General features: G+C 45.7%; 1 protein-coding gene across 2 annotated transcripts in view; it reads right to left on the minus strand.

Annotated features, from left to right (window-relative positions):
- Window positions 1–12,411, minus strand: part of LOC108716777 (androgen-induced gene 1 protein-like) — a 230,830-nt gene that overhangs the window by 68,637 nt on the left and 149,782 nt on the right. The gene's annotated exons all lie outside the window — the stretch shown is intronic.

Here is a 12,411-nt window from a genome sequence, read left to right on the forward strand (position 1 = left end):
TCAAAAGGCTCAAACTATTCAAGTTTTCAGGCAAAACCTTTCGAAAACAAATTGAACATCATTCAATCTTGGAAAAGTTATTGTTTAACCAAAAATGTGAGTTTTGAACAAAAAATCGACTCGAAACACTTGAATTTTCGTGGAAAACACAACTCGATCCTTAATAAATAACCCCCTAAATGTAAAGCACCATTAAACACATGTATCCACAAATCAAAGTGAGTCTCTCAGAGCTGTCAACTTTTAAATATTGGGTACCGGGAGGTTTGCAGCGTGTGCCAGTGCACCACCAAAGATTTCCAGGTTCCATGATGTAAGCGCAAGTGATGTATATGGAAGTAATGTCATGCACATGTGCAGAACCTCTTCTGAAGCCAAAGAAACAGCGACGTACATGCGCAAATCAATCTGCTGACTTTACTGAAATGGTCTGCACATGTGCACATCGGATTTTTGCCAATAAAGTCAGAAATAGTGATGAGAGAATCTGTCCTTTTTTTCCAAATGTAAAAAATAAAAACCTAAATTGATAGGCTATGCAAAATAAAAAAAATGTTGCTAATATATTTAGTTAGCCAAAAATGTAATCTATAAAGGCTCGAGTGACTGGATGTCAAACATAATATCCAGAACCCAAATTTCTGTTTTCAGCTCTAAGTTAGCCAGCGAAGGGGGGTCACATGGGACATAACTGTTCAGTGAGTTTGCAATTGATCCTCAGCATTCAGCTCAGATTCAAAAGCATCAGTTATGACCCATGTGCCCCCCCCCTCAAGTCACTGATTGGTTACTGCCTGATAACCAACCAGTGGAAACCAAGAGAGCTGCAAAGTAGGAAGTAATGTTCTGTTCTGTTATGTTAGACATCCAGTCACTCCAGCCTTTCTAGCTTACATTTTTGGCTAACTAGATTAGATGTTTTTGTATCTTGCACAGCCTATCTATTTACCAGTTTTTATTTTTATACTGAACCGTTCCTTTAAAGTCAATGGGCGTTTTTCATATGGCGACTTTTTTTGTCTTGGTGACATTTTTGTCTTGCGACTTTTTTTGTCATGGTGATTTTTTCCACTGCAAGTTTAGGTGCAGTTTTGTAAAAAAAATTAGCAAATGGCGAAATGCAGAATTTTGATGCTAATCCATGGCTGGCGAAAAAATTCGATCACTAGTCAGAAATCAGGGGAATGCATTAAATGGACAGGAGACAGGGGAAACAGCCTAATAATTGGTAACTCCTGATATAATCGGGGGAGTTGACAGCTCTGCCCTCTGGCGCGCACAGTCCTCCAAGCGCCCCTCCCTCACTGCCTGCCTGTTCACGGGTATCCGTCGGTTCCGGTGAGTGTACACATTTTCCTATCAGGGGAGTAGGGATTTCAGTGCAGCAAACTCTGCTTCCCCTATAGTTACCCATCTGGCCCCTTTTTATAGACCACTGACCACGAACACTATGGTGAAAAACCTATTTCTGAACCACAGAAAATGTTTTATTGAAACTGAAGAAAAATTATTCAGCTATTGATATCTGAATGGAAATAACCTAATATTCCTATAATCCTATTTATTTAGACGTTTTCTCACTCATCTAGATAAAAAGTTGTGTCCCTTAGGTTAAGTTTTTACGCAGGTCTGGAGTGAAAAATGATTATTAAAAAGTCTGTAGAAATTCTTTATGAATATGGTGAAATTAGAAAAAATCAACATCACCAAAATCCATAACACTTACTAGTTTAGTGGTACTTTATATGAAGCTGCTAATATCCTGCATTGCCCTAAATTGCACATTCAGCTACTACTTTATAGTGCTAACATCAGGTATACCAAACAGATCAACCTATTGCAAAGAATACCATAATAATGCAATGTATCCAAAAGCCATGAAAACATAGAAAACCATGTACGGAATATACCATAATTTTGAAACCTTGGGATCCCTAGAGAAAGCTACTGTTGTCTCTGTCTGCAGGGGAAAAAAGCCCCCTTGTTTAAAGCCAGAGAATGTCCTACATAAAGAGCACTATTGCAGATCCATTATATATCAGTATGCCAACCAATACAGTCTTATGAATAAACACTCTCTACACAACATCATTATGTGCACCTTACAACTGACCAAATTAATCAAAACATCAACATTAAATAATATCCGAATACATTTGTTGTCTGAGATAAAATTTTTCCTTGGAATTTAGAACTCTTCTCAGAAGGAATGCTGGAAATTACATTTTAAATGTAATTAACATGGAATACCCTTGCTTTGTAAACAAACTCATTTTAAAACCTTGAGCTCCCTAGAGAAAGCTACTGTTATCTCTGTCTGCAGGGGAAATATGTCCCCTTGTTTTTAACCAGAGAGCGTCTTCCATAAAGAGCACTATTGCAGATCCATTATACAGTATATCAGTATGCTAACCAATGTGTAAAAGACTTACCCAGGGGACGGCAGGGACGCCTGCCGCCCCCTCAATGGGGACGCCCGTCTCTCATCTCCGCCGCCGATGCGGCTAGGCCCCAGGCGCTGGCTCCTATGGAGCGCGTGGCCTTGCATGCGCTGGAATTAAAGGGACAGGTGCGCTGACGTATTTGCGCAGGCGCTGGCGCTGATTCGCCAGCGTCCAATGGCGCCAAATTCAAATGTTTAAATGGCCATCAGTCCTTTTGTGCCTTGCCCAACGTAGGTTCTGAATATTGTTCCTGGGTGCGATTTTCCTGTGATTCTTGTTGTGACCTTTGGCTATCCTTGATTTCTGTTTGATTTCCGCCTGCCCTGACCCTTTGGCTCATCCCTGACTACTCTTTGGATTCCGCTCTGTACTTTGACCCTGTTTGTTGCTGACCTGGCCTGTGACCTCGATTACTCTCCTGCTTTCCGATTTTGTACTGCATTCCCGATTGGTTTCGACCCTGCCCGTTCCTGGACTTTGATAACCTTTACGTTAAGTTCCCTTGCTCGCCCAGAGTTCTTCCCTCAGTCTCCTCACTATTAAGTCCTGGCGGCATCCGAGTAGCGGAGGGCCCCACCCGACGTGAAAGGCGGCGGTTATAGGCCGAAGCGTGAGCCGAGCCCGGGACATTGGGGTTTACTCTGGGTTGTGGGATACTAAACGTTACATTACGTTGGGCCCAAAAAACTAAAGAAGATGGAGCCAGCTGAAGCTACTACTTCCACCACTCCTTCGGAAGCGATTCTGGCGAATCTTCTACAGAGGCTTGGTGAACAAGAGGACAAGCAAGACTATATTGTGCAATGTCTTCACGGTCTTTCTTCCAGACTTGACATGATGCAGCAACAGCCTGTTCCTGGTCCGAGTAATACTACTCCTCAGGCAAGCACTTCTCTACCTCCACCTACGGGTAGTACCTTCCATGAGCCCAAGGTTCCTTTCCCCGAAAAGTTTGCTGGGGATCGAAGTAAGTTTTTTACTTTTCAAGAGGCATGTAAGCTACATTTCAGTTTTTTACCCTATTCTTTCCCTACTGAAGAATCTAGGGTGAATTTTGTAGTTACGCTCTTACAGGGTGATGCCCAGCTCTGGGCATTTAGTTTGTCTCGAAGGGATCCAGCCCGGCACTCTTTAGAGGCTTTCTTTAATGCTATGGCTATAATTTACGATGATCCTGATCGTGCCACTTCTGCCGACGCAGCCATACGTGCTCTTAAACAAGCCAAACGGCGGGCAGAGGATTATTGTACTGAATTTCGCCGTTGGGCGGTAGAGACGGGCTGGAATGATACGGCTCTTATGAGCCAATTCAGGGTTGGTCTGGCTCCGGCTATTAAAGATAGTCTTGTAAATTTTCCCACACAGTCTTCTCTGGATTCTCTCATGCATCTGGCCATCCAGATTGATCGAAGGCATAGAGAGAGACTCCAGGAGGAGCAGGTTTCTTATATTACACCTCCTTCTGTAAATGTCTTTAACACCCCACAAGTCTTTCCTAGATCCTTAGAAGAACCTATGCAGATTGGTTCTACTCGTCTCTCTTCCGAGGAGAGGGTTCGTAGGAGGAATAATGGGTTATGTCTGTATTGTGGGGATAAGGGGCACTTTCGCAACACCTGTCCCAAAAGGCCAGGAAACGACAGAACCTAAGCAGGTCTGGGGAGTCTTGCTTGGGTGATGTCGTTTCTACTCCCCAATCTTCTCAAATTTTAATTCCGGTTCTTTTGAGTTGGGACAGTGGTTGTGTGCAGAGCTCTGCTTTTTTGGATTCTGGGGCAGCGGGTAATTTTTTGGATTTTGGGTTTATTCAAAAACATGGTATTCCTTGGGAACCACAGGTTCCATCTTTCAGATTATCCGCCATTGATGGTAGATCTTTGGGTTCCGGACTAGTATCTACTCGATCTAAGATTATTCACATGTCCATTTCCGATCATTTTGAATCCCTTTCATTTTTCATTACTGAGTGCCCACAGACTCCAGTCATTTTAGGTCTTCCCTGGTTACAAGGTCATAATCCCCAGGTTGATTGGCCCTCTGGTAAAATTTTGAAATGGAGTCCTGCATGTATGTATTCTTGTGTTAAGTCTGTCCAGACCCTGGACGCTACTTCTTTAAAGAGTCTTCCCCCTTGTTATGCCGCTTTTTCCGATGTTTTCTGTAAAAAAGCAGCTGAATCCTTACCCCCCCATAGACCCTATGACTGTGCTATTGAATTATTGTCTGGGTCTTCTCCTCCCAAGGGTAGGACATATCCTCTTTCTCTCCCCGAGTCTGTAGCCATGGAGGAATATATTAAAGAGAATTTGGAGCGGGGGTTCATTAGACCTTCTTCTTCCCCTGCGGGGGCTGGGTTTTTTTTGTCAAGAAGAAGGATGGGACTCTTAGACCCTGTATCGATTATTGAGGGTTAAATAAGATCACGGTCAAGAATCGTTACCCTCTTCCTTTAATCTCTGAACTCTTTGATAGGAGTGAAGGGGGCTGTTATTTTTTCCAAATTGGATCTAAGGGGTGCCTATAATCTAATCAGGATAAGGGAGGGGGACGAGTGGAAGACCGCTTTTAATACCCGAGATGGGCATTATGAATACTTGGTAATGCCATTTGGTCTGTGTAACGCCCCCGCTGTTTTTCAAGAACTGGTTAATGATATTTTCCGTGATCTTTTGGGTCGGTTTGTCGTTGTGTATTTAGACGACATTCTCATTTTTTCTTCGAATTTGTTTTCCCATCGTGCTCATGTTCGGGAGGTTCTATCCAGGTTAAGGCAGAATCATTTGTATGCTAAGCTTGAGAAATGTCTCTTCGAAGTCTCTGCTGTACCTTTCCTTGGATATATTATTTCCCAAACTGGTCTTGAGATGGAGCCCATTAAAGTCCAAGCAATTCAGCAGTGAGCACAACCTCTTTCTTTGAAAGCGATCCAGAGATTTCTAGTGTTCGCTAATTATTATAGGCAATTCATTCTGAATTTTTCCAAATTGGTGGCCCCAATTACTGCCTTAACTAAGAAAGGGGTTGACCCTAGTATTTGGTCTGCTGAGGCTGTTGAGGCCTTTGGTCTCTTAAAAGAGGCCTTCATTTCTGCTCCAGTTCTCCGGCATCCAGACTCATCTTTGCCTTTTATTGTTGAGGTTAATGCGTCTGAGATTGGTGCCGGAGCAGTATTATCTCAACGACATCCTGTCTCCGGTAAAATTCACCCATGTGCCTTTTTCTCAAAAAGATTTTCCTCTGCTGAGGTCAACTATGATATTGGCAATAGGGAATTATTGGCCATTAAATTGGCATTTGAGGAATGGAGACATCTCCTTGAGGGTGCCAAGCATACGGTTTCTGTGTTCACAGATCATAAAAATTTGTTGTACATAGAATCTGCTAAACGGTTAAATCCTCGTCAAGCCAGGTGGTCATTGTTTTTCTCACGTTTTAATTTTCTCATCACCTACAGGCCTGCAGAAAGGAATATGAAAGCAGATGCCCTTTCTAGAAGTTTTGTTTCCAAGCCTAGGGAGGATTTGGATCCAGTTCCTATTGTTCCTAAGGAGGTGATTGTGGCAGCCTTGAGTCCGGATCTCTCTACCTCCTTGTCGAATGCCCAGGTAGATCCCCCTCCTGATATTCCAGTGGGCAAGTTATTTGTTCCTAGTGATTTACGTGAAGCAGTCTTTCACGAGACTCATGATTCTAAAGTGGCTGGTCATCCGGGTTGTGCGAAGACTTGCGATTTGTTGTCTCGTACTCTCTTGTGGCCGACTTTAAGACAAGACGTTGCCAAATATATTGAGTCATGCCCAGTCTGCCAACGATCTAAGCCATCTAGATCTTTACCTCAAGGGTTGCTGCAGTCACTTCCTATTCCTGAGAAACCTTGGACTCATATATCCATGGATTTCATTGTAGAATTATCTCCATCTAATGGGTATACTGTTATCTGGGTAGTGGTGGACCATTTTAGTAAAATGTCTCATTTTATTCCTCTTTCTACCCTTCCCTCTGCCAAGACTCTAGCTGAACTTTTCATTGTCCATATATTTAAGTTTCACGGGGCTCCTCTCAATATTGTGTCTGATAGGGGGGTTCAATTCATGTCCAAATTCTGGCGGGCTTTTTGTTCATTTATGGGTACTGATTTGTCTTTCTCTTCCGCATATCATCCACAGACCAATGGTCAGACTGAGAGGACAAATCAGACTCTGGAACAATATCTTAGATATTATGTCTCCTGCAATCAGGCACTTTGGGTTAATTTTCTTCTGTGGGCTGAATTTGCCTATAACAATGCCATTCATTCCTCCACTGGCAAATCTCCTTTTTTCACAGTGTTTGTGTAACGGGCCCGAAGGCGCAGCAGTAATAGTTGCGGACCAAAGAGGAGACAAAACCAGGTTCGAAGTACAAAAGGGTTTATCCAGAAGAATCGTCAGGGTACAGGCAAAATATCAGTTCAGGCGGCAAACAACGGAGACAAGGAAACAGGCAAAGATCGGTACACAGAAAATCAGAATAGGAAATCACACCCAGGAACACAAGTCAATGGAACCTATAATTGGGCAAGGAAGAAAAGGGCAATGGGGTTTAAATAGTCCATGGCTTGGCGCCAAAATGTCGACGCGCTGGCGTCAGACGCCAGCGTCCCCACGCTGGCGTCCTGACGCCGGCGTCCGTTCCGTCGCCGGCGACCAATCCCAGATCATGAAGATGCCGATGTCACAGGACAGCGCCCAGCAGGAGCCATGCGGTGGAGCAGAAGGTCGCCATCTTGGACGCCATCTTGGGTGAGTGTCATAGTTTCCATTACAGTACCCCCTTCCCTAGGGGGGGCCTCAGGACCACCGGGCCAGGACGAGAAGGAAACTGTTTGTGGAACCTGCGGACAAGGATGGGAGCATGAACGTCAGACTTCCTCACCCAGGAGCATTCCTCAGGACCGAAACCCTTCCACTCAATGAGATATTGGAGAGCACCCCTGGAAAAGCGAGAGTCTAAGATTCTGCTAACTTCAAACTCCAAAAGATCATTGACGACAACAGGAGCTGTGGAAGAAGAAGAGGGAGAAGAAACTGCAGGTTTAAGGAGAGACACATGAAACACATTGGGGATCCTCATCTCAGGCGGAAGAAGAAGACGGACAGCCACAGGATTGATGACCTCGATGATGGGAAAGGGACCGATGAACTTGGGACCAAGTTTAGGAGACGGAATCTTGAGACGAATATTTTGAGTGGACAACCAAACCTTATCACCAAGAGAGTAAATTGGAGAAGCAATCCTCTTTTTGTCGGCAAATTTCTTCTGGGAAGAAGCACTTTTTCCAAATTAGCAGCCGTAGCATGCCAGATGGCCATCATATGGGCTGCTTGATCATTGGCGGCAGGCACGTTGGTAAGTAGGAGGTTCTGAGGAAATGCCAAAGGGTTTAAACCAAAAACACAGACAAATGGAGACTTCTGGGAAGAAGAATGAAGGGAATTGTTGTGGGCAAATTCCGCCCATGGAAGAAGGTCCGACCAGTCATCCTGACACAAGGACACATGACAACGCAGGAACTGCTCTAATGCTTGGTTGACACGTTCGGCGGCCCCATTGGACTGAGGATGGTAAGCGGAAGAAAATTGAAGAGAAATATTCAAGGCTTTGCACAGTGACCTCCAAAACTTAGACACAAATTGAGGACCACGATCAGACACGTTTTCAGCAGGAAAGCCATGGAGACGAAAAATATGTTTGATGAAGAGTTCAGAAAGTTCCGGAGCAGATGGCAGTTTGCGGAGAGGAGTGAAATGAGCCATCTTACTAAATCTGTCGATCACCACCCAGATGACAGTGTGGCCGGAAGAACTTGGAAGATCGACAATAAAGTCCATGGCAAGATGAGTCCAAGGTCTAGAAGGGATGGGTAAAGGCAACAGAAAACCCTTTGGAGGAGAATGTCCAGACTTAGAAACGGCACAGGTGGAACAAGAGGAAACAAAGTCTTTAACATCCTTCCTTAAAGATGGCCACCAGACCAGACGAGACAAAAGTTCAGTAGTCTTTTTAATCCCAGGATGACCGGCCTGTTTAGAATTGTGAGACTGAGACAAAATGGCAAGACGAAACTCAGGAGGAACAAAAGCTAAACCCAGGGGAGTGTCTTCAGGGGCAGAAGCTTGAGCGGAGAGTAGCTGAGGAGCACAGGCAGGAAACAAGGCTGCGATAATCTTGGAAGAAGGAACAACAGGTTCGGGGTCCTCGGAGCAAGAATTCTCAGGAATAAAGCTTCTGGATAGTGCATCGGCCTTCCTGTTTCTGGACCCAGGGCGAAAAGTAATGACAAAATTAAAACGAGAAAAGAAAAGTGCCCACCTGGCTTGCCGGGGATTGAGGCGTTTGAGGGACTGAATAAATTCGAGATTCTTGTGGTCAGTAAAGATCGTTACCGGAACAGAAGAACCCTCTAATAAGTGTCTCCATTCTTCTAAGGCCAGCTTAACAGCAAGTAGCTCCCGGTTGCCAACGTCATAGTTCTGTTCTGGGGAAGAAAATTTTTTGGAAAGGAAAGCACATGGATGAAGTTTACCATCAGAAGAAGATCTCTGAGATAACACAGCTCCAGCACCGATGTCCGAGGCGTCAACTTCGATGAAGAAGGGTTGAAGAGGCTCGGGGTGTCTAAGGATTGGAGCGGAGGAAAATGCTTCCTTGAGAGACTTAAAGGCTTCCAAAGCTTGAGGGGGCCAGTGTTGAGGTTTGTTTCCACCACGGATCAAGGCAAGAATTGGAGAAAGTCTGGAAGAAAAGTTTTTAATGAACTGTCTATAGTAATTTGCAAAGCCAACAAACCTTTGAACAGCTTTAACGCTGGTAGGAAGAGGCCAGTCCAGGATTGCGGAGACCTTGGCCGGATCCATCTTGAAGCCTAGAGAAGAAATAATATAACCAAGAAACGGAATAGAAGAGACTTCAAAGGTGCACTTTTCCAACTTGGCGTAAAGATTGTTTTTCCTCAGTCTGGATAGTACTTCACGCACTTGGTTGCGATGTTCCTGGAGGTCCTTAGAAAAAATAAGAATATCATCCAAATAGACGACCACACACTGCCCCAATAAATCTCGAAAAATGTCATTAATGAATTCCTGGAAGACCGCAGGGGCATTACAGAGACCAAAAGGCATGACCAGATACTCATAATGACCATCACGAGTATTGAAGGCGGTCTTCCACTCGTCCCCCTCACGAATCCGAATGAGGTTATAGGCCCCCACGAAGATCCAACTTAGTAAAAAGGCTGGCACCCCTGAGTTGATCGAACAGTTCAGAAATGAGAGGAAGAGGGTACCTGTTTTTAATGGTGATTTTGTTAAGTCCTCTGTAGTCAATGCAGGGCCGCAAACTACCATCTTTCTTTTCAACAAAGAAGAACCCCGCTCCTGCAGGGGAGATGGAAGGACGAATAAATCCTCTCTGAAGATTCTCCTGGATATAGGACTTCATAGCAGAAGTCTCCGAGGGAGAAAGTGGGTAGGTGCGGCCACGAGGAGGCATGGAGCCGGATAAAAGTTCTATAGGGCAGTCGTATGGACGATGAGGTGGAAGATTCTCGGCAGAACTCTTATTAAAGACATCGGCAAATGCTTGATACACAGAGGGAAGAGAAGGGTTTGAAGACACAGAAGAAATTTTAACGACAGGAACAGCGGATAAACAGTTCCGTGAACAAAATGGGCTCCACCTGGAAACTTGTGTAGAGGCCCAATCGATAACAGGATTATGGAGACACAACCATGGTAGACCTAGAACAACTGGAGTGGAGGGGCAATCAATAAGAAGAAAGGACAGTCTTTCCAAATGCATAGTGCCCACCTTGAAAGAAAGTTCTTGAGTGGACTGCGAGATGATAGCAGAAGACAAGGGACGATCATCAATCGCCAGGACTCGAAGCGGATTCGCCAAGGACTGGAGAGGAATGGAATGGTTTTCAGCGAACACTCGGTCCATGAAATTTCCAGCAGCGCCAGAATCGAGGAAGGCCTGAGAAGAAATCTTTTTGGAACCAAACTGGATCTGCACTGGGAGGAGGAAACGTTGAGCAGAAGAATGGGGAGAGCGACAAATCCCACCCAGGTAAGTCTCCCCAAACTTACCTAGGCCTTGGCGTTTCCCGGCTTCACTGGGCATTCATGAGCAAAGTGAGCTTTGCCCCCGCAGTAGAGACATAACCCCGCCGCCCTTCTCCGATTCTTCTCCTGTTCGGAAAGACGGGCCCGTCCGATCTGCATCGGTTCCTCTGCTGGTAATGAAGAGGAAGAAGCAGAAGCCGCAGGAGTTGGAGAGGGCGAGATGTAAGCAGGATCGTAGAGCAAGGGTCTCTGGAAGCAGGGGGCCAGGAAAGGCTGAAATCGGGAATTCCTCTTGGAGCGTTCACGATCTAGTTCGACCTGGAATTCCCTCTGGCGGGTATCCACCTTCACGGCCAAGGCGACCAGGTCCTCCCATCTGGAGGGGATTTCTCGGGACACCAGGTCGTTCTTTATCCGCATAGCCAATCCATTGTAAAAGGCTGCATGGTAACCATCGTTGTTCCAAGAAGTCTCCGCCACCAGAGTGCGAAATTCTATGGCATACTCGGAGACCGAGCGGACGCCTTGCTGCAGTTAGAAAAGCCTAGCGGAGGATGCAGTGGCACGACCTGGAGCATCAAACACCGTACGGAGTTTTTGGACAAATGCCCTGGCGTTGTCAATCAGCGGATCCTCCTTTTCCCAAAAGGGTGATGCCCACTCCAAAGCCTTTCCCTGCAGACAAGTGATTATATAACCCACTTTGGCACGTTCAGAAACGAACTGACCTGGTAGCAGGGCGAACTGAATCTCGCACTGGTTGATAAAGCCCCTGCACGCTTCCGGATCACCGCTGAAAAGAGGTGGAGCAGGGAGACGCGGTTCAGAAACCTGGAGCGGAATAGGAATGGCCGGAGCAGGCACAACCGCAGGAGCCGCAGGAGACAGAGCAGTCAACTTTTCCAGAATCGCCTCAAGGGCCTGGCCAAAATGGGATTGTTGAGCTTCATATGTTTTCATCCGAGAAGCCAATCCACGAATGGCCCCTCCGACATCAAGAGGTGCTTGGGCCTCCTCCGAAGGGTCCATGGCCCAATTATACTGTAACGGGCCCGAAGGCGCAGCAGTAATAGTTGCGGACCAAAGAGGAGACAAAACCAGGTTCGAAGTACAAAAGGGTTTATCCAGAAAAATCGTCAGGGTACAGGCAAAATATCAGTTCAGGCGGCAAACAACGGAGACAAGGAAACAGGCAAAGATCGGTACACAGAAAATCAGAATAGGAAATCACACCCAGGAACACAAGTCAATGGAACCTATAATTGGGCAAGGAAGAAAAGGGCAATGGGGTTTAAATAGTCCATGGCTTGGCGCCAAAATGTCGACGCGCTGGCGTCAGACGCAGACGCCAGCGTCCGCACGCTGGCCTCCTGACGCCGGCGCCCGATTCTGACGCCGGCGTCCGTTCCGTCGGCGGTGACCAATCCCAGATCGTGAAGATGCCGATGTCACAGGACAGCGCCCAGCAGGAGCCATGCGGTGGAGCAGAAGGTCGCCATCTTGGGTGAGTGTCATAGTTTCCATTACAGTTTGGTCTTCATCCCAGAGTTTTTTCATTCTCAGGTTCATGTGATCTTCCTGCTGTTAATTCCTTTGTGGAAGATTTTTCTAAGACTTGGCAGGAGGTTCAGAAGTCCTTATCTTCTGCAGTAGCTGCTCAGAAGAGGGCTTCAGACAAACATCGGAGAGATTCTCCTGTGTATCAGGTTGGTGACAAGGTTTGGCTGTCCTCCAAAAACATTTCTCTGAAAGTCCCTTCAGCCAAACTGGGTCCCAAATTTATTGGTCCTTTCTCTATATCTGATGTTATCAACCCATGTACTTTCAGGTTAAATCTTCCTCCCGAACTCAAGATTTTTAAT

This window comes from Xenopus laevis, chromosome 5L (genome assembly GCF_017654675.1).
Source record: "Xenopus laevis strain J_2021 chromosome 5L, Xenopus_laevis_v10.1, whole genome shotgun sequence".
Lineage (NCBI taxonomy): Eukaryota > Metazoa > Chordata > Amphibia > Anura > Pipidae > Xenopus > Xenopus laevis.